Source organism: Geospiza fortis, unplaced genomic scaffold, assembly GCF_000277835.1.
Source record: "Geospiza fortis unplaced genomic scaffold, GeoFor_1.0 scaffold195, whole genome shotgun sequence".
Taxonomy (NCBI): Eukaryota; Metazoa; Chordata; class Aves; order Passeriformes; family Thraupidae; genus Geospiza; species Geospiza fortis.
In genome coordinates, this window is record NW_005054324.1 from 6,672,824 (window position 1) to 6,696,703 (window position 23,880).

Below are 23,880 nucleotides of genomic sequence, written 5' to 3' on the forward strand. Positions count from 1 at the left end.
TCCTGTGGCAGCAGTCCTGCCAGGTCAGACCCAGTATATCCGAGTTTGGAACTGTCTGCTTGTACTCATCTGCATATTCATTTTTAAAAGGCCACGTTCTACACTTGTGAGAGTTCATTAAGCCACCAAATCATCAGCATTTATTTGAGAAGAGAGTGGAAACTGCAAGTAAACTTTTGATAGCAAAGCACAAATGTGAGGGAAAAAAAATTGATATTAAGGATATTAGAAATTGAATGAAAATTAAGGATGTTAGAAAGTGAATGAAAATTCTAATATCCTTAATGTGAGCAGGGTTTGTTGTTGAAGTCTCCCTGTGACTCTTACGAATAGCAATGCCTCATTTCTCATTGAAGTGTATCCCATAGGTTTGTGTGTCTCAAAACAACAATTTAATGATTCAGAAGCAGCCATGGGCATTGACTAGAGCTTTTGGACTAGCTGTAGCAATCACTGTAGCCTAAGGAAAAATGCATTAATTGCACTCAGGCATTGTCTGATAATACTCCATTTACTCCAAAATGTAGTTTGGTCTTTGATCAGTGGAAGGAAGAGATAAGGAGAAGAAACAGAGAAAAGATGGATCCTTGTTATGGGGCTGCATTTTTCTTTCTTATCCTTACTGCTTTTGTCCAACAAGTAGCTCTCGAGCCTGAAAACAATGCTTCCCAAATGAGCAGATCATTGCTGAACAATTGTGAATTAGCAGAAATTGCTAACCCATCAGGAACTAGAGACTTTTTCCTGTTTTGCAGAGTTTGTAAAGCATAAAATCCTGAAGCCTAATGTTTCCTTGAGAGAAAATCATCCTTCCGGAAGCAGACATGCTTGTTTTCTGTCATTAAAATGGTCTGGAGAGAAAGAATTTAATTGTTCCTGTCTCTTCAGGTTTAAAATAGATCCCTGAAGTTGTTGGCATAACCTGATTCCCCTCTGTATCATTTACTGTCAAAAGAATATTACCTTCTGGAACAAGGTTCAAATTAGAGAACATTACAACAAGAAAGGAAAAATATTAATATATAAGCTTTGTCTTCCTTTTTATTCTATCTTATACTTAGAAAAATGAGACACTAATGTCAAAAGAGCATGGAAATCTTTTCTCTGCTTGTCTTGTCTCTAATTTTGTCGACTTTTGGTGCTTTATTTATTCTATTATTCTCTTTAAAATGAATAGAGGGATTGCTGTTTTTTTTTTTTTTTTATCAAGTGAAGCAAAACTGAGTTTTCTTTCATTTTATAACCGTTTAAATTACCGGAGCTGTAAAAGGAGAATATGGTGTAAACAAAAACTAGGTCCAAAAGGAGAGATACATAAACATATATAGATTTGAGAAGATTTCCTTTTACTATATGTGGCTCCCATTTGATGAGGATTCATAACCTAGGTTTTGTCATCCATGTTCCCAGTCCACTATAAGCAGAGAGTGAAGTTGAGTGGGATCTGCTGAGATGAATATACCAAGCAGACCAGCTGTCTAAGTCATGCCTCACATCTCAAGTGGGTCATGCCTGTAGCATTGAGCAGGATATCTGTGCAATATTGGGCTCACTTTCCCCTCTCATCTTAGGTATTTATACTACATGTTAAAATTTAGATGGTCAACCCACCTAGATATTTATCTCACCCATCTTGTTCTCTAGAAACCTCAAGTAATAGTCTCTCAGCTGAAGGACTTGATCAGGAAATTAAGGATCTTGGTTCCTTCTCCGTCTGAGCACTGTTACATAGTTTATGTGGTGAAATGCATGTGAGATATTCAAAAGGGAACAGGATTTCTGCTGCTGCATGAGTGGTCCTGTCACTAACCAGAAAGACAGGTGCCATCTCACCTGCATTCTCCTTCTCTGGATACCATTAATTTTAATTTCCTTTCTGCATTGTAATATCAGCTAAAGAGAAGACAGTAATGTTAAATAAGTCACTTCAGGCCTGATCTTTAGAATAGTGGAAAGGCTGAGGATAGTCAGGACAGATCAAACTGAAGACTTGCATTATATATAACTTCACATACCTTGGGTGAATTATCAACTACTAATTTCATTTTCTGAAACTTGGATTGCCATTCTCTGGATGTGCTTATCAATGGACTTATCTATATGTGTTTTTTAAAACTAATAATAGATAAATTCTAGAAATCCAGTCAATTCAGGATTTTCATAGAATAAAAATATAGCAAGCTTTGGTCCAAAAGTGAGATTCACATCATGCAAATTAAGTGGTACAATATGGATCTATGTAAAGCTACTTGTCTAGCATTGAGGAAGATGAAGTCACTAGAGTCAGTAGAGAACAGAGACAAAAACATCTAATCATGAAATTTGGCATAGACATTTAAGAAATTGTGCTGGTGGAATCTTACCTTCTTCCATGGCTGAGAAAAGCTTTTGTGGAATCCTAATCTTTAACTTAGGAAGCTGAATATCACATTATTTCTAGTAAATTTTAGGAGACTATGAGATTTCTAACCTGCTGACATCTAGCAAACTGACATGTTTAAAAATGTCAATGTCTACTTTTTGCTACTGGTTTGGACTCCTATCCTCAGTGGAAAATAGAAGCGGTTTACCAGTTGCCTATCAACATTTTAATCACACACCAGTTACAGGTTGGTTTTGCAAGCATTTGGGTGTTTCTCTGTATCTTTCCATTAATTGTAGACATAAATATATATATATTTTGCATGGCAAAAATGATTGCAGTGAATCTGAGTTCTGTGTTCTGCCTTCAATAATCTGTGAGCTAGATCTAACCTCAAAGTCATGTTGCAGTGGCTGCCATGCCAAAGGGCTCACAATTTTAAACTCTGCTGAGTGCCAAAGTTTATTAGCTTGGGCTTGGTGCCACACCAACACAAATATGCAGCATCTGGCCAACTGAGAGGGCAGGCAGGGAATGTCTGGATCTGCCTTCAGAAGGCCTTGCTGACATAGTCCTTAAACTGTTAATGCATGGGTGGCAGTGTCTTTAGCTCTACATGACTGGAGTTAGGGCTGAGGAAAGAGTATATCCAAGTGCTTTAAAGAACCAGTGCTGGGAGAAGTGGGAAATAGCTGAGCTTCAGTCCATGACAGAAGGAAGGTAGACTAAAGAAATATATGACTAGGACTGTTATTGCATATTTCCTAACCCAGGATATGTCACTACTGAGTGTGGTGCTTTGGAATTTGGGACGATCATGAATGTCCTTATCAGTGCAGGAGTACTTTTCCTTTTATTGTGGTTGGGGTACTGCAACTTTCATACACAGGCCTTGCTATCAGACACCCATATCTGTAGTGTTTTAAGATGATTTTAATGTATATAACTCTGTGTGGAACTGCCCATTTAGAAAATTAAATGAGGCAGAAGATGAAGGCAATTTATTATATAAGGAATGATTCAAAATCTTTACTCTGTAGGTTTAAAATACAACATATGCTATACTATACCATAATATACATATTATTATATAGTGTGTCATAAAGACATTTGTAATTTTGGGAATTTTTAGACCTTAATAAATGCTATGTTAATGAAGATAAATGAAAGTCCTTGTTTATGGGGTACTATATTTTTTTGTCATATGCTAATTGTTAGGTATGTACAGATTGTTATCTTTTATGTCATGTATTTTAAAGTACTCCAGAATACATGATTAGAAAATCAAATACAGCAGCAAGTGCATTTTGAATACACGAGTGTAGTGCTGGCTTAACCCTCTGCCACAAAGCAATTTATAATATATCACACTCCTTCTCAGGCATTCTAGTAATTTATCAAAAAATGAAATAAACTGCTTTATTAAAGTAAGTAAGTGCAACTGAATTGTGAAAAGGAGTTTCTTATAAGTCAAGAAAGTAAAATAATTTCTGGTACAAGATTATTGAAATCTATTTCATTGATTCCTAGTCTTGAGCTTGTATCCCCAGCTGTAGAATTGAACTTTGCTGTCAACACACTTAACATCTTAATTTGAAAGCTTATTCTTTCAATTAGATACACATAAATGTTTATAAAAGCCTATTCACTGTGATTTCTTCACATGTTTATAAATCTCATTTACATCATCCCTTCAGTGACTTAATTTTCTTGTAAGTTTTCATTTATTTAAATTTCTTCCAATTGTACAATTTTTAAATGCAAATACTTGTGAAAATCACTGTTTCTCCTACATTAGCATAAAGCACTTTTATTTTAAGAAATACAGTTAATTTCTCCTATGTTTCATATCTGTCTGATATATTCCTGGGCTTATTTAGAGCTTCATCATTTATAATTTGGAATCAATGAGAGAATCTGCATTTAATTTTCATTTTATTAGACTTTCACTGAATCTCTTTGTTAACTTTTTTGGATATAACTAATCTAAACTTGTGCCAGCATTTTATTTCTCAGAGTTTTTAGAAGAGTATTATTCCATATGATACAATATGAAAACCTCTTGTCTAAAAGCACTTTCACGTCAGTATTGAAATGAAGTCAGTGTTTAACCATATGGATAGAGATAAAAGAAATTTCTTTACTGTCTTGCTGCAATCGTAAGTAAACTGTGGCACTTTAAGATCCTAAGTTCAGAGGGCACAAGCTTTATTCAAAGGTTAACAAAAGGTGGCAGGTTAAATTGATCAGACACATATTAGGAAAGAGGAAGAGCCAGAAAAGTCTCTCAGACTCCCTGCTTGAACAGGCCCACCCATAGTTCCATCTTCTGTCAAACCTTGTGTCTCTAATTAATCTTTCCTTTAACACAGAAGAAACTCTCTATAGATTACTACAATTTATTTCTTGGAATCCCACCTTCTGACCCTTTCCTGGAGGTCCTTTGTAACTTGAAATAATTTCACCAAAGACATCATTACATTTCTTACTGATGGGTTGTCATATACTTACAGGCACTAGTAATTTCTTACATGGCACGGCTCAATGAGACCTAGCAAAGTGAAAAAAGGAAATATATTTCCTAGTCTTCATTAACCGTATAAGCAAAGGCAACTCTGTATATAAAATCAACCCTATAAATATGTATAGATCTTTACATGTTGATGATTAAAATTAAAAAGAAACCTATAAAATTAGCAGTGTATCATTTGAAATCACAGTATAAACATTTTGCAATGTAAAACATGACTTTGAGAATATTAACACTCTGTGCATATCTGTTGCTGTTTGGGGAGTTTCTGAGGTATGTGTAAGGAAATTGAAAGCTCCAGACAGCTCACTGAAATCCGTATCAATGTCAAGTTGACCTTAGCAAAGAACCAGATTTTGCTAATGCAGTGTCTAAAATGTGCATGCAGAGGTTAAGTTTTCAAAATCAAACTTCAAGTTGTTGGCAGGGCAATTATGGGGAACTCCCTCACAGCTGTTTGTACCAGACTTGGCCTGTAGAATATGTTGAATAAAGAGCTACAGTTTCCACTCCAGCTTTTAGACAGCAAATGTTCAATAAGACAGAATTATTTATAATGCGCTAAAGACTACTTAATTTATGTGGTGCTGGTCTTGATTCCAAAATCTCCATCACATAAAATGAATGCAACCATTCATAATAAAGTAGATAGCAGGAGTAATTTTCTACCAGCCATGAAATCTTTAGAATATCTCTCATGTATAAGCCAACATCTAACATCTAACAAAAAAAAGAACAAAACTAAATTTTCTTTAAACTACTGTATATTTTCCTAAAGTGCAACATAGCAACAAATTTACCTTACTGTTCTGAGGTGTCTGATCAAAACAGAAGGTTGTAATGATCTTAGATGTTCAATCAATAAAAAAATAGTTAATTTAAATAAAAATGAATGCTTTTGTCGAGAGTAATTCAAAGCAATTAGAATTGAGAAGGTTTTAACAGGGATTATTTCAGAGGATGCTGGCAACATGATCCATGATTCCAGAACCAAATTTATAAAGCAGTCAAGTAAGGAACTAGCACATTGAATTGTGGTTTCATTTTGTACATGATTCCTAAAATGTATTTGTTGAAGGCCTTATGCTGTCATTTTACTTCTTATTGTTGAAGATAGAAACTGAATGATGAATTAGAGAGGATGCACATTTCTCATTCTTGTTAAGAGTCAAAAACATTCACTACTCATGCATTCTTAATTTATTAATCTATCTGGATACTAATTTACATGCTTTGTTCAAGGGAAAAAACTTAGTTGGTTGTTTGTAATTATTTTTCTAAAGGTGCATGAATAATTTGTGGTGATTGAATTCCTGCAACAAATTTTATTTTTGTCTGTTACTAAATGTCAAGACAAAGTCACAATTTTAGATGCAATACCTGGTAAAAATATTAGCCTCATTATTTTTCCATCAGTAGTTCCTTTAATATTCAATAGCCAAATTTTTTTGGAGGTACCTGATCAAAGAAAAGGTCAAAGAAAAGTTTTGTTTTCTCTCCATAAATGAAGAAACTGTATTCTGCCTGTCATGCCACTTCTTATGTGATAGATTTGTGGAGATGTAAGGTGTGTGCTGTCACATTTTAAAAGATAATTCTTTTGTTCTGGTCTTATTGACTAAAGATAGAAGAGCTGGAGCAGAAAAAAATACAAGTGTTTCCAGTTTCCAAGGATTTAAAAGGATTTTTTCCATGCAAGTAAAGATTTATTCCATAATCCTGAATTTTCAGATCAGGATGAAGAATCTCCACCACCATCCTGAACTGTAGGCAATGTATTTCAAGATTGCTATAGACACCATTCAGATTAATTAATATTTTTACAGTGGTAGTGAACTTATTATATAAGTGATATTTATGAGTAGCAAAAAAGTCCCATCCCCAGAAAAAACACAACTGCTTTCAAAACTGAATTTTGCAATGAAAATTACATATCATAAAATACATTGGCTTGAATTCCTGACAGGTCTTTTCAGTGAAACTTTCAAACCCTAAAATTGTGGTAGTTTTATCTCACTAAATAAAAATTGCAAAACATGGAAAATTGTTGAAGAAAAAAAACAAACGAGAAGAGAATTTACGTTACAGGCACCTCTTTCCTCTTCTGGGATCCTTTGGAAGGGAAAACAAACAAACAGAAAAAAATCAGGGTAAGAGTAACAAGTTTTTGGGTAGAATGTTGAGCTGTTAAGTAGCTAGTCAATTCAAGACTCATGTAAATTAATTTCTCAAGGATTTATAGCTGGTCATTCCCTAGAGACAAAGCTGGTCTTAACCAAAAGCATGGATGTGATTTTACATCTTTATTATGGAAATGGCTGTAGTTTCCACTGTAATTGCTGCTTGTTCTTTCACAGACATAGCTTCCAGAATACTTTATAGCAAGCTGCTTCATCATACACTAGGTAAGGAAATTACACTTTTCTCTACATGTTCCCATGTTCTCAGTCTGGTAATTACTTTCACATCATGGCGATTATAAGGTGTCAAACATATTATTTTTTACAAAAAACAGAAAAAGCAAACAAGAAGAAAAGAAACAAATCTATTGATATACCCATGTTATAAATGCTCACGTTACCTTTAATGGCTTTTAGAGCCTTGAGCTAAACCCACTTTTTTTGCTACTCGCCATGAAACTCTCTTGGGCTTTATAAATACCTGCTCCCTTAGCTAGACATCCCTATGATCCTGGGCTTCAAAGTCTGGTTTTATAAGGAAACCACACTGTCTCCCTGTCTCAGCATGCAATCTTTCCTGTCACCCGCTCTGGGGCCTGCTAAGCGTGGCTCACTGCACACAGATTGTTTGTGAAGCTGCCAAACGGAAGCCAGCAGCTCAGTTCAGCTGAAAGAGATAAAAACAACATTATTTCATAGCTATAAAAAATCACAATGGACTTGTAAATGGTGCCTTGTACAAACAGAGCTTTTCTTCAGGAAAAGAATAGGTCCTTCAGCGAAGACTGAGACATCTGTATTGTTCATTCAACTCTTGTGCAATGAGCTGCTATTAATAGCTCTGCATTAGAAAATCTTGCTATAAATAACATCTGAAATCTACTCCCATAACACCCTTTGTCTTTCATATGTCTTCTTTGGGACATTTGTGTATTTACCATGAAAAGGAGAACAAAACAACTTTGGATAAAAAAGGGTATGACTATATTGAATGATTCCATTCCTCGGATGGCTTTCATTTTGTGGGAGGAAGAGAAGGGAGAAGAAAGATATAAACAATAAACATCTCTCTGACTTTTCTCCAATATTCTAGCTAGACTAACAGGCAAACAGACACAGCTTGACAGACAGATGATTGTCTTATCGACTGAAACCAACTTGGAAAGAGTACATCCAATCCTCCTAAAATAGCTAATTAATTGGGAACTAGTCCCTCAGTTATCTTGATTTGGGAACTTTTCACAGCAGATGGTTCGTTCCATGGTACAAACTGTATATTAGTTTTCACTTCTTCCTGAAATGGAAGTCATCTAACAAGCCCTTCCAAATGAATGGTACCAGTAGGAAAAGGTTGATGGTTTATTTGAGGAGGTAAAGATTTGACAAGGTGTTTTAAAAGTTTCATTTGTAATTTTGAGTCTTTTAATTTGCGTAATGGTTTTGTGTTGTCTTTTGTTACTTTTTTTTTCATTTCTGAATCTGAGGAATACAGTTCGCTCTTCTCTCCTTTTAGTGACAGTAATATTTTTGCTAGTGTGAAGCTAAAAGAACTATACAGTGTCCATTAGTGATTATTAATCTGAAAGCAAAAATTCTTAGTGAATTTTAACTTCATTGTACCTTTCCCACTGTGTGTCTCAAAACAGGCTATATTTTTTCTAGTTGAGAACATAAGAATGGGACTACAATTCTTCACAGTCTTTAGAATAAAGGATCAGAAGAAAACAGCTCCATTTGGAAGAAGGAAGAATTCCTTGCTGAAATCTTTTATTTCTTCATTCATACACAGTGCTTATTACACCTTTCATTGCTGAACTGAACCTGGCTTTACAAATTTTGGTTGATATCTCACTGAAGAAGCTCACCATAAAATTAACACCACCTTGCGCTGAAGCTGTTTGCCACATGAGGTTGTTTGTTGTTTTGGTGAGGCTTGGGAAGAAGATACTCTTCTCTTCTGCTTCATTCCTTTCAGATGGTCCTACATCCAGGATTATAAAAAGTTTTACCATTTTTAATCCCTCAGTGGTTTTGTACCTCACCACAGTTCCTCCAGGTGTCTCTGCTGTGCACCTAGAGGAAGAAGGTTGGAATGAGGGTGACAAATTTGAGAAATGTGATATACTTCCTGAGCCTCCCTTCTTGATTATATATGGAAAATAAAAATCATTTGGGTATGAAATCCCACACTGGTACAGCAATGCAGTACTGCAGCTAAATCCTAGGCTTTCAGCTCTGTTTGGTAAGACGTCTCACTTGCAGAAGCGTAAAAAATAATGTTAAAGCAAACTGGTAAGAGGGACAATATATGTCATTTTATCTCTTATGCCTTCAGGTGATTCAGCTTGCAAGCACCACATTTCTGTACAGCAGTATTTCCTTTCCAGACATTCCACAGTCCATGTGCATATGTGTGCGCACATAAGTGGAAACAAGGTTCTGAATTTCTCCAGGCTGCACTGCAACTCTGTGGTTCCAAGGTCATCTACAACTCAAGCAGGTTATGAAATCCCAACTCCTTCTTTTCCCACCTTCATCAGTTAGCTGTTATGCGTAGCCAGTAATGCGCTGGCTGTCTATAATTACGCAGTTCGAGTCTGGGCTCATCATTAGGCAAGGCCCATATCTGATTGATGGAGCATGAGTCAGAAGTAGCTGGTGAAAAGAGACCACACCAGCAACATTTTGCCCAGCAGAAATAATCAGGTGTTCAGTTCAGGTGAAAACATTCCGATAAATCATGTGAGACAGAACTTCAGATGTGAAGAAATGCTAATTGCAGTATCTTTGGGAGCTTTGGCCCTTTCATAATTAACTATTAGTGATGTGGAGTCTGGGCCTAGAAGTTATGTTTTCTTTTTCTTAATTTAAAGTAGGCAATTGACAATGTTGAACACCCTTTGGCCAGACCTATGGTTAACAGAAATAACTCGTAATAATTATTGTAATACATATGAGTTTTCTAGCAATAGAATAGAATTTACCATGCCGTGTGAGATGACAGAGGGGCATATTCAAGTCTAAGTGTATTTGGAAAATACTTTCATGTCTCAGTTCTTGGAATTAATGCTATATTATGAGTAATTGTAAACAGACAGATAATAGGAAATTGCTTTTTTCGCCATTATCCTGAAAGCAGCATATTTATTCATAGCAGGCAAGTAATTTTCATCACAAGAATTCTTATTCTAAACAAATGGTTAACTTGTAACAGCTACTGTTGTAAAGGTAATGTTGTATGGCTGTAGGGGATCTTCCCAAATTTTGTGAATCTACACCCAATAATGCTGATTTTATGTTATAAATTTGAATTTTGAATTGTTGTTTTCTTTAAACACTTGGATTCATGGAAACAAACTTATTCAAAATTTATGGTAAAAAATACCAACTGTCTGTGATAAGAACCTTTATCTGCTGACCCTGTGATAGACATATATAAACATATACACATTACATATTATTTATGTGTTTGGTAAAACACAAACGCAGGATTTTGGTTTGTAGAATACTCGAAGTATTATATTACTGTTTGTACTGTAAGAAGCTGGGGTCAATAGAAAGATTTCCAAAGCAGACAGCTTGTCTCTGTTTGTTTAAACATAAGAGAAAAAATATTTCCAAAAGAAATCAAGTAGTGTTGTTAAGCTGATATTGAAAATTTTATTTATTATCAGCAGCCAAAATTTTTTACAGATTTGTGTTTCGTAGGAAACATATTTTAAAAAAGAAGACCTCTTTAGCAATGCATTCTGCTTTGTCTGAGATTATGAATGATACAAAAAATTTTAAATCAACATACAAACTAAAAATGTATGGAATATGAATAAAAGACTTTTTTTTTCTCTCATAAGATCAATAGATATTGGAGTGGGTTCAGGAGGTTGTATTTTTTGTGAACCATATTCCACAAGTTATCTAATTTTCTCAAGTAAACATCGGAAGACTTAATTATGTTGCATATTGGAGCTAAATAAAATGAAAAAGGTACTTTAGAAGACTTTAAATGACAACTTTGATGACTATTATTACATCTCATATTGAGAGAATGGATACCTTGGCTATCATGAATCCATACTTCTAGGGCTTTGAAGAAGCCATAAATTCTTAAATTGATCTAAGATATATATACACACCAGATTTTAAGTGTCACGTTTTAGCATACTTTAATGTTACATAACATAGACTATTTTGTAGTGTGTCCCTACATCATCCAAATCCTGAGAGTTGTTAGAAGATGCTGGAGTTCTTCTCCAGTTTATTATTTCTAAATTTATATATTCATTCTAAATTTATTTCTTAGGGAAACCAGAGGAATTAAGGAGGATGGACAGTTAGCATCCAGTCCTTGCCCTGCATCATGTCTGTGACTATGTAGCCTGTACATGCTTCTCAAGTGTCATATCTTCTGGGGAAAGGTCCTTTCCTCAAGTTTCAAATATCTTGTTTTTCTTCCACAGCATAATATGTAAAAATTTATTTATTTGTTTTGAGCTTTGTCATTGGTGATTATGATAGATATAAGACTGTTTGCTAAATGAGATACTCTGGCAGGTAGTCACCTACCAGAAATTCACCAAATTTTTAGGAATGTCAAATTTAAAAAGCCAGATAATAGTACATGAAAGCACAGAAGGAAGAATCTGAGTTGCTAAGAAAAGGGAAAGTTATTGCATGAAGACAAAAGTCTTATGGAAATCTAAAGAGATCTCCATTTAAAATATAGACAGGAATATATTTTCCTTATCTGGTTCATCCAGAAGTTTGTGTTCATGCTTAAAAAAATAGCATCCTGTGGTGCACTAGAGAGCATTGCCAGCAGACTGAGGGAGGTGGTCTCTAGTCAGCCCTGGAGAGGCCACATCTGGAGTCTGTGCCCATTTCTGGGCTCCTCAGGACAGCAAAATCAGGAGTTCCTGGAGTGGGTCCAGTGGAGGGCCACAACGATGATTAAGGGACAGAAGCACCTCTCTTATGAGGAATAGCTGAGGGAGCTGGGCCTGTTCACCCTCAAGAAGAAACCACTGAGAGGGGACTTCATCAATATCCATCAGTGTCTGCAGGGAGTGTCCCAAGAGGATGCAGCCAGGCTCTGCCCAGTGGTGCCAAGCAATGGGACAACAGGCAGGACCTGATGCACAAGAAGTTCCACCTGAATATGAGGAAGAACTTTGGTACTGTGCAGGTGACCAAGCACCAGGACAGGTTGTCCAGAGAGGCTGTGGAGTCTTTCTCACTGGAGGTATTCAAGAACTCTCTGGACACAATCCTGTGCAATGTGTTCTCACATGACCCTTATTGAGCAGGAGGTTGGACCAGATGAACCACCAGTGGTCCCTTCCAGCCTTATGCATTCTGTGATTCTGTGGTTGTCTTATCTCATAAATAAAACACATGGAATTTGTTCTCGTTTTCTTCTTGCAGCAATTTTCTTTTTGCTCATTTTTAAATTTCTTTGCAATTATCTGTATTTCTACAATTATTTGTTTTCTCCTGTAAGCATTGTCTTCAGATAACTCTGAGCATAATTTTTCTTAGGAATGTTTAATGGTTTTCATTTCAATATCTAGGCAAGTTATATTAAAGATTGTTCATTCCTGTTTTGTTCTGTTTCATTTTGCTTATAAGGATTAATATAAATCAAGTACAACAGTATATGCTATCACATATTCTTTTTCCAAAACTGATGATACCTTTTGCATTTTCCAGAGTTGCTTTGAGTTTTGAAGATGTCTTGACACAGTCTGTGCTACATATAAGAAGCAACAGGCAGAGCTACTTATCAAACATAATGAATTCAGTCAGCACAATCCATAGTTACAGCCATTTCCAGATACTTTTGTGGTCCCTGTGAAATCAAACCTGTGAACTGTGCCAAATTTATATTTTCTCATTTCTCAGTGTAAAACATGGACAACTCTACTAACACCAAACTTTTTTGACCATATCTTATTTTCCTGCTAATACAAAAGACTCAAAAAACTTTGGGCAGTAAGAAACAATAGTTATATTTTGAACCTTTATTGCTGAACAAAATCTTTGTTTTATATAAAGGATTATATTCATTTCAGATTTTAGAACATTTACAAACCCAACCCTCTCAGAATTCAACAAGAGAAAGTGCATGGGTGATGCTTAGGCCAACTACTAATTTCTTTTTAATGAATTCACATCTGTTCTATGTGAGTGGGTCAAGATAAAGACCCTGTGTATATCTACGGAGTAGATAAATTCATTCTTAGGTTCATAAATGCATATTTTTGCGAGTGTGGGTTTAAGAAATTTTTCATTCACTGCTGGCCGCCAATTGCTACTGGAATGTGCTGCATGTACTTGGAGATTCTTAGTCTGGTAAAAGAAAATATTTGGAGGGGGTTATATTATTTTAGTTGTTCTTTTCTAAGCCAGAAGTTAAAAAACATGTATGACAGCACTACTGGACACTACTTGAAATCTTTTACTGACTTTACAGCGCACTGCAGGATGTGTGTTTGTTGTTGAATCAGTGAAACAGTGTTCAATCAGAATCCTAGAATTTAGCCCCTTAAGTTTCTATGTGGTCCCGCAAATGATGATGGAAAGCAGAGGTTTAACATGGCAAAGCAAGTAATCATGATAAGATGCAAGAGAATTCTAGTAGATAATTTTTCTAACGCTCTTGAAAATCTCAGAATACATATTTCTGGGTGTAAAGTTAAGCACTTATATTTCAAAGAATAATAGAGATTACTTTGTACTGAAAATTTGGTACAAAACTGGGAAGTAAGTTCATCCCTTAAGACTAAATGTGACCTTCATTATTGATCTGCTTTAAATTCCACTTCAGTTTAAAATTATCTTACAATTTAATAATGCTTTCATTGTTGATTTTAATTCTGCTACAATCATTCTTCTTAGATTCTAGTCTTGTGGCTTGGAAAACAGGAAAGTCTATGCAATGTCTTGGAAAACCAATGAGGAGAAGTTAGAGACAAAACTAACTTAAACACTATTTACACGCATAAACATCAAAGAAGAATAGGTCAGCCCTTTCTGTCCATACATATTAGATTAATACCAGTGCCCTGAGAAGCAATTTGGCCTTATAAACTGCTTGTAATCAGACACAGCTCACGGTCCTTTCTGCCCCAAGCCCTGATATAACCAGACATTACTACCATTTCCAGTATTTATTCCATCAATATAAACTTGCTTGGACATCAGGAAAAAAGAATTTGAAAGAATGGAAAGCAAAATGCCCTTATGGTGGATGTCTGAGGCCCACTTTCTGTGGTCTTGGCTGAATTCTGGAGCTCATTGAGCAAGATGATTAATAAAGAGCAGGAGGCAGTCCTTGTATTTGTTTGGAGGCATACAAGCAATCCATTGGCCTACAAATGACACTTGACAATTTCACCCCTTATTTTTCAATGCTTTTTCTTAATGAAATGAACCTTTAAGACCAGTGCATGAATATGAACTGTATATGGCACATTACCTATACTGCATTTTAGAGCATGAGGAATGTGAAAATGTTCAGGCATCTGTGAACAGAAATTGGAAGTTGTGGAAAATAATCCCCTTTGTCCTAAAGAGCTTTCAAGCAATAATTCACTCTTACAGAAAGGTCTGTCCTAAGGTCATGCTACTTTTATTTCACAGTCCCAGAACACAGTAAGGAAGTAAAGCTGGACATTACCTCTTTCATCTCCTGTTCATCAGAGCAGATGATACAAACAACGCAGGCCTTTCACTGCAAGGCCTATGAACAAGTTGGAATCATGGTATAATTTTGCCAGCAAGAGAAATCAATCAAATTGGAAGCAACAAAGCTTATTAACTTGTGTTTTTGTTGAAATTATCTTTACCCAGAATTAATTACGTATAATTTTAAACAAAAACCTAGTCTCAGATAAAGCATTCTCTAATTAATGTTTCCCCACTTAAATGAAAATGTGCATTTAGTTTTTGTAGTTTAGTTGTCTGTTTCTACTTTACCCCATTATTTTAGTGAGACTAATGTTAGTTAGTCTCTACAAAGAATAGTATCAGTATCAGCTCTAAGTTAAAATCTTCCATTCTGATTGTATATACAGAAACAGAGTTAGTCCATGCTTCAGAAAAGCAGAGAGCAGTTACAGGCAGACAAACAAGGTAACCAAGAGAGATTTAGGTAACAACTAATTTTATTTTGAAACAGGTAGGCCCTGGACTGTATTCAGGCACACCTTGTGTTAATTCAGTGTCTGTTTTTGCTGCTGTGGTAAACCAATGAATGTCTTGCAGACTGCTGCCTTAGATTCCATACACTGTGAGTAGAATCATAGAATCGTCATAGAATGATAGAATGATTTGGGTTGGAAGGCACCTTAAAAATCGTATTGTTCCAAGCCCACTGCTGTGGGCAGGGACACCTTCACTTAGACCAGGTTACACAGAGCATTATTCATCCTGTTCTTGAACATCTTCAGGGATGGGAAGTACATAACCTCTCTGGGCAACCTGTCCCAGTATCTCATTTCCCTCCCAGTCAAGAATATTTTGCTAATATCTAATCTAAGCCTTCCCTCCTTCAGCTTGAGGACAAGGTTCCCTCTTGTCCTATCACTGCATCTCCTTATAAAAATTCCCTCTCTGGCCTTGAAGCAGGCTTCCTTTAGGTACTGGAAGACTGCTTAATGATGTCCCTGGAGGCCTTTCCAGGTTGAACAATCACAGGTATCTCGGTCCTCTTAAGAGATGTGTTCCAGCCCTCTGATCTACTTTGTGGTTCTCTTCTTCTCTTCCTCCAACAGGTCAAGCTCTTTTTCATACTGGGGGCCTCAGACTTGGATGCAGCATTCCAGGAGGGGTCTCACAATGGCAGAGTAGAGAGAAAGAACCATCACCCTTGATCTTCTGGTCACACCTCTTTTGATGCAACTCAGGATGCATTTGGCCTTCTGGGCTGGAAACGCACTTTGCGAAGTCATATTGAGTTTTTCATTCACAAACATCATTAGGTCCCAGTGCTGGTCTCAGTCTGCTCTGCATCCAGCCTGAACTTGTGTTTGGGATATCCCCAACCCAGGGGCAGGACCCTGCACTTGGCCTTGCTGAGCTTCATGAGGTTTGCACAGGCCCACCTCTCAAGCCTGTCCAGGTTCCTCAGGGTGGCATTGCTTCCCTCCACCGTGTCTGCACCCCACAGCTTGGTGTCACTGGGAAACTTGCTGAGGATGCACTCATCCCACTATCCATGTCACCAGCAAAGATGTTAAAAAGTGCTGGTTTCAGTACTGATCCCTGAGGAACCAAACTCAATAGCATGATATTTTTATACGGTGAGTGTCAATCTTCCACTGTACACCACTCAGAAAACAGACTGAAAAGCAGAGCAAAACCAGAAAGCAGATAATACTATTTTCATTTTATTCCTGAAAAATGGTGATAGCAATGTGAAGCACTCTAGCTAACCTTAGGAACTGATCTTTCTTCTGAATGAAACAGTGAATTTCCTACCTATTTCAATCTGCTGTAAGTTTGAACCACTGTTAGGGTAAAACACCAAGGTCATATTAATTTCCACAGTGCAAAATTATAGAAAATTCCTGAATACAGAAACCATGCCAGAGTAGAGTTTGCATTGGCACAGAGCAGATGTCACTTCTTGGTTTTGTTCTTGGAAAATGGCACAAAGAGCCTGATTCTGCGCCTCATGCAGTGACTCTCAGTGTCTTCCCACATTCTGTGGGAAAACTTGCAAGCTGATGGCTTACCCCAGCTGCAGCAAGAAGTGTGGTACCAACTGCTTTGGTTTAGCACCGATCTGGGCTTGCAGAGTCATTCAGTGCACTGCAATGCCAGGAGAAGGGGCTAGATCATTCACCATAGCATCACTTTTGGCTAAATCTTAAAAGATCTCTCTGGGAGATTTATCAGGGCCACACTGTACCTTAAATCTCAAGGCAGAGCAGGTTTTTCTAATCTGACTATTTCTAACCCCTGTGCTATCCCACTACATGGATAGGATAGGATAGGATAGGATAGGATAGGATAGGATAGGATAGGATAGGATAGGATAGGATAGGATAGGATAGGATGACAGTTTGCTGTCTTTTAGTTGGAACACTACCTAAAGAGATGAAAGATCTGGCATATCTTTTGATATACCTTGGAGTATTTGTGACTTTTTTCTATGTACAGTTTTTGAAGTATGGTATATGAAATTCTGAAAGGCTGAAAGGTGTGGCCTAGGAAGAAGGTTCACTTTTCATTTGGAGAGAGACATCATTGGGATCCAAACTAATAAAACTTTCCGTATGTTCGTTTTTCTCTTTGTGTAAATAATTCCTAATGGCTGACACAGCTACATTACTGGCTATTACACACCTTTGATGGTGGTGTTGTATTGTTTCCCTTTTGTTTGGTTAGTTTTGTTTGTTTTGTGGTTTGTTGGTTTTTTTTTTTTATTCCTTCTGCAGACAGATTTTAGGCTTTTCATTGTTTGCAGACGTTCTGAAAAAAACAAACTACACAAAAGATGATGATTATACTGTCTTCTGATTACTTGATTGGTAGATTTTTGGGACAGATGACACTGGATACACTTTAGAAAGCACAAAGGTAGCTGGCTGAAAGACAGATGTACAGGAACCTACCTTGTAACACAAAGGAAAGAAAATCTGGAGAACAAATCAGACACTTAAGCATCTAGAGCCTTTTGTGTATCAGAAGATTATCCTCCCTGGCCCCAAAACATGTAAATAAATTCTAGTTCTGTGCATTTTATGACAGCCCATGCAGATGTCTAGAACCCCCCCTGACAGTCTCTAATGACTCAGCTACTCTTTTTGATTATTAAGTAGGTTGCAAGCATGGAAAACATGCATCCTTTCTCCATGTAATGCGATCTCTATGCATTCTTTTAATCTGTTTTAAAAAAAATTACTTCCTCTGGGCCAAGGAATATGTTTGATTCAAGATTTAAATCAAGGTGAATTCTTGATTTCAGAAAATTTAATGGATAACCGCCCAAAATTTTACTAAATGCAAGAGGTCTCTGACTTCTGCTTTTCGTCTGTTCTGTAGCATATCTGGCGCATATCTGGTGAATATCTGGTGCATATCTGGCACATATCTGGTCTCTTTACATGTGCACACTGGATAATCACTTTTTTCCCATCAGGCTGAGCAATTAATTATCTCTTTATGTACAGATTTCATGCACCCATAATGTAGATGACAGGTTATAATGTAAGCATTCTATTAATTATTCGTATTCAATCAGCTGCCTGCTTCAATCAGAATCTTGTGAATAAGAAGCTCTTATATTCTAGAAGTAGGAGTCTTTTTACCACTCTCCACCTCCAGGCAACATCACAATTATCCAGAAAAAAAAATAAACAAAATGCTAACTCATCTTACTGTAGTTTTATTACATTATTAATATTTAAATACCTATAATTAAAGAAAAATGGGATATGAACTATAATAATGGCTAGCTTAAAATTAGTTCTGCTTTAAAATATGAAGAGAATTTGTACGTCTAAACATTCAAATAAGGGTGTTTAAACAGAAAAATTGTTTTTACTTCTTTTCTCCTTTTATTCTTTCTTTAAATATTTTACGCATATATAATACTTGTTCATAGCAAAGATGTTTTTGCAGTGATGGATTAAGCTATTCTTTAAAGCAGTCAATGGTTTGTTTCAGGCCCAATATCCCCTAAATAATTTGTCAGAAACTGCTGAATTTCTAAAGAAGTTTCTTTTCGCCTTATGCTAAATGTAGAAATTCTTTAAATAAGTAGAAAATTACCCACTCACAAAGCACAAATGCACTGGCACTATTTTCTAATTGCTGCAATTGTGTTGCACATTCTTACTGGTAGCAGAGCTGGAGGCTCAAGCTGCAGAAGGGATTAGTTTCACTATATCTTCAAGAAGAGTGATAACAGTGCTCTGAGATGTGTAAGCAATGTCTCTGCACTGTAGGGCTTTATACCAGTTAAGTGGGAAAAGTGCTGGTGGTGAAAATCTAGTGAAGAATTAAAGGCTTTCATCACTTGTGTGTTTTAGCCTGTGTTCCAGTAAGAGACTGGTGAGCTAAATATGTGTAAAATGTCCTTTGTCACATGGGTGGGAAAACTAATAATGGGGCAGCCAGCAACTGACTGTTAAATTGGCAATTCTTTAATTGTCAATCTAGCAATTTTTCAGTTTATATAAAAGTGGCAGGTTCTGTTTAGGTGGCACAGGAACTGAAACTTCTTGCTCCTAAAAAATCCAACTGACAAAATTAAATATAACTCACATGATTAAAATGTATTCTTATAATCAGTGTGGAAAGAAATCAAAGGAATTCTGAGCAATGGATAGAACTCTGTAATAAACACATTATTACATATGCACCTATATTGTAACAAATAAATTTAAGGGAACTAATCATTCTTTTAAACACTAAAATGGGAAAATTTATCTATTAGTACTTCCTGTTGGACAGCTAGGAAAGGTAAAAGTCTATGCCTAGATTCGTACTGACTTTCCTTAATCTGCATTTATTCTTATCAACACACTTCTACAATTGCAAAGTTGTTGCTGAAGACAGAAAAGGAAACCTTTTTTCCCTTGATAGACGGAATTGACACCATGGACAAATGTAGGTGGTCAATTTGGAAGTAATATTGATGCATGTATTGGAATAAAATGCTTTTTATCTTCTAAGATTGACAGAAATGCAGATTAACCATACTTAATATCGGTAAATTTTAACTAATAAGATCTAATCAGAGGGTATTTTAATCTAACCTCAAACTTGAATCACAAAATATTGAGATGAAAATCGCAAGAAAATGTGAAATATCCGTTTTGGTTTTTATCTGTTCAGTTTTCACCGGCATGTTGGACGCACTTCCATGCAAGCAGCTCGTTACTAGTGTTGCAGACTTTAATACCAGAAGCGTGAGTGGGGCGGAGGGGTGGGGGCTATCACCATCCAATAACCAGCAAAGCTGTAGTTCAAACACCTGTGAGGGTAGAAAACCTACAGAGTTGATATTGAAGTGAAATTTAAAGAAGAAAAGGACTAACACAGATTCAGGTCTGCAGGTTTTTTTTCTGCTATGCTTAATGCAGTCATGAAGATTTCACTGCAGATGGGGGTCCTGAGCAGCAGTGTAATAATGATATTGCTTCACCTGTGGCACTCACCACCAAAAGAGAAAGAAAGAAAAGAACCTAAACCCCACAGTTTCCTTCTAGCTTTAGAAACATAAAGAAACACTCTTCTCAACCCATAACAAAAGCACTTTACGGAAGTGAGTTCCCATGAGGGAGGCCTCAGCCTGGCAACCATGGAAGTTCACAGTGTAAGATTTTGCATTGCCATGTGTCTGAAGACTTCATATCAATGACAGACAGCAAAGCAGCATGAGTAACAAAGAGTAATAAAGGTGCTCTAGATGTTAGAGGGCACCTGAGTTAGTTAGGGGTGAGGTTTTGTTAAGAACATGAACGAACAAAAGAAGAAAGAGGTAAAGATTAGTTTTTTTCCTATCTCTTCCAGTGCCATTGCCCATGCTAACTCTTCTGAGAGCCTTGTATTATAAGACTCCAGAGCTTCCAAAACCCCTTTCTTTAATATATAATAAAAAGGATTATATTACCTGAGCCAAGCTGATGCCAAGGTATTTAAGGCATTTGGTTTGGCAATTATCTTTTGTTTGGTTGGGTTTTTTTGGTGTTTTTTGTTTGTTTATTTTGTTTTGTTTTTGTTTTTTGCTTTTTGTTTGTTTGGGGTTTTTAAATTTATTTTTTTATTCCTGAAATCAAGCCTTAGGGAGGGACGCTGGCTGAATCCACTAGGTAAACTGGGTGACATCTAGGTAATTATTGAAGAGGTTCTGTCTCTGTAGTCATTGAGTCTCAATGCAAACCTGGATGTGATGCAGCTGTTGATGGAGGGAAGCGACTAATATTGAGGTTTTTTTACGGTAACCAGCTCCTGGGGAAATTCGGATTCAGGTGCCTGCTTGAATTTGGGAATGGATCTCCTGTAAAATAAAGAAATGCTTACAAGACATCAAATTAGGTAGGAAAATAGTAAAAAAAGCTTCTAAACCCTTTTGTCTGTAAAAACAGGCTATTTAGTCACAAGAACTGTAGCTAGGGCAACATGTTGCAAAAATTAAGCCAATTAGTGAAAAGGAAATTTCACTACCCTAACATAAAAGGTACTATTCTTGCCACAGTGTAGCTTTATGTGACTTAATTATTTTCAGATTAAATCTTGATATAAATAATTAAATAAATATCTACCAGACTAAATTTGTCAATTTCCTAGGTATTAGTGAGCTGATTACTGATGACTTTCCATCTACAATACAGTACAACAACTTATGTAAAACATACACTAAAAAGGAAAGTCCAATCAATAGAGAATGTTTTATATCAACAAGGAGACTTATTTGAGAAAATGGCTGAAAATGGCTAAAAATATCAAGACCTCAATCATAAGAAAGAAGTTTGATGCAAACTCATTTGAAGCAGGAGCAGGGAGAACAAATCAATTAGATATGAGAAAGCAATTTACTGCTGACAGAAAGAAAAAGAAAGAGCTAGGGAGATAAATGAGAAATGGAAACGTGGAATGAAAATGGGGAGGTATTGGAGACATTAATGATAAAGAATAAAAATAATAAAACTTGTGGCAGCTAAGAAACATCAAGTTGATTTTAGCAGTATTATGGACCTTTTCATCACAAAACTACTAAAAATGAACTTAAAAAGCAGCGTACAACAGCTGCATCTTTGATTTGAGAAAAAGCAAGCATAGCAATGTATTTCCTAACAGACTACATGCACTAAACTATAAGTGATGACTTTTAAACAACACCTTCTAGTGATGACTACATTTTTATGAATAGAACAATGTAATATACCTCTATGAATCTGGAATGATCTGAAACAGGGGACCTTTTTGTCTGCTGATAGTTTTTAACACATTTAGCAGTGTTGGAGAATTACTAAAGGAACAGGAATGTGTAAATCTTATGTCAATGTTTAAAAGAGCAAACATCACCTGAATAGGTATAGCTGGAAGGTGTGCACCAATGCAGGGATGTTAATGGAATCCTTAGAAAATCCAGTTTTGATGAAATTATTTTAAAACTCAGCAAAGGAGAGCATTTACAGCACAATTTTATTCTAAAGACACGGAGAAAGGATGTGGACTTAAATTTTTTTGGTTTCCTAGTGACTTGCATACTTATTCCAGCTACAGAAGATCTGATCCATTCTGTCATGTTTGTCTGAAGGCATTTAATTGCATTGGCCAAATTCAGAAAGAGTGCTGTATCTTCTCTATCATAAAACTCAAATGTAAGCTTGGGGTCAAAATTCATGGGTTTCTGATCAGCTGAGTGTCCTCACCATTAAGCTAGCACACTCTGCTCCCTCTTGCATTTTCTTGACCTAATAATTCTTGAACTCATGAAGGAAGGCTTCACTACTTCAATGTGAGGTCAATCATTTGGGTCAAGTTCAGTCTGCTGGTAAACCACAGGACAGATCAAATGAAAGTGTTATTCCTTATGGCTTTAGACATCCTCTGCCTCTTAAATCTGGATGTCTTCACTGTGGAGAACTTATCTCAAATTTACTCAATAAATTTTCCACCAACCTCACACAGTTACTGATAAAACAGCTGATAAAGTCATCACAGTCTTCAGGAAACAAAAAGGTAATTTCCTGAAAATATGATCTGGCATATCTCAGGGAAGGGATGCCACTAATACTACTAATGAAAGATTGAGTCCAACACTGTAAGTCAACACCACCAAGTCACACAGATCTGTCCATATCAAAGCAGAACACAGATTCATAAGGTTATCTATTCTGAGAGGTAGCCAGCTGATTAATACTACCATTTCACTTTCCCCAGTACATGTTGAAATCTGCTTACCAGAGCTAAAGAAAGTCTATACTACATGTATAAATAAGCATAAGATTTTGTATTATTTTAGGCAAGTGTGAGTTCTGGGCTGTTGTGAAGAATTCAAACTCTCAGGTGTCAGAAGATGCAGAGCTGAAAAATCAATTTCTTTCTTGCTGAACTTCTGTGTTGCTATGAGTTCCCCATTAATCGCTATCAAAGCTGACTGGAGCTAAGAAAAATTCCCCAGATGGACATTGGATCAACCACTTTTAAGGACCAATGGTTCTGATCAAGAAATCAATGTAAAGATTGATCAGTGATACAATATCTAGACTAATATATATACTATTGTATATATATATATATATATATATACACACATATATCAAAACACAGACTGATGATCAGCTATACAGAGTTTTGGTAAAACATATGTTTTGCTTCAGTCCAGGCTTAGTTCCTAACAAAGTTTAATCAAAAACCACACTTCCTGTAGCTGAATGCTCTAGAGAAAATTTTGAAAAACTCAGATATCTAATTTGAAGCTTATAAGATTTGAAATCTACTAAAAGTTTGAAGCTGGCTTAGATGTTTTTACCTACTCTTCATCACACTTCCATTCTGCCTACATGGCTGTAACTAACATCCAAAGAGTAAATATATACCATTAGGTAGCAATGAGATAGCATCTTTGAATTCCCCTCACAGCTAATACATTGTAACTTTGGAGCTGTATAGAAGTTCATAAGAGTCTGCTAGTGAGGATTTACTATGAAATGAGAAACAAAACTTGACAGTATTGTGGTATTTATCCATGGCTGATTTATAAAATAATGCCTGATGATCTTCAGATTTTAAATTAAAATAAAATGAAAATATAATTTATTCACCAGTGTCTTGAAACTCTTACTTCTTGA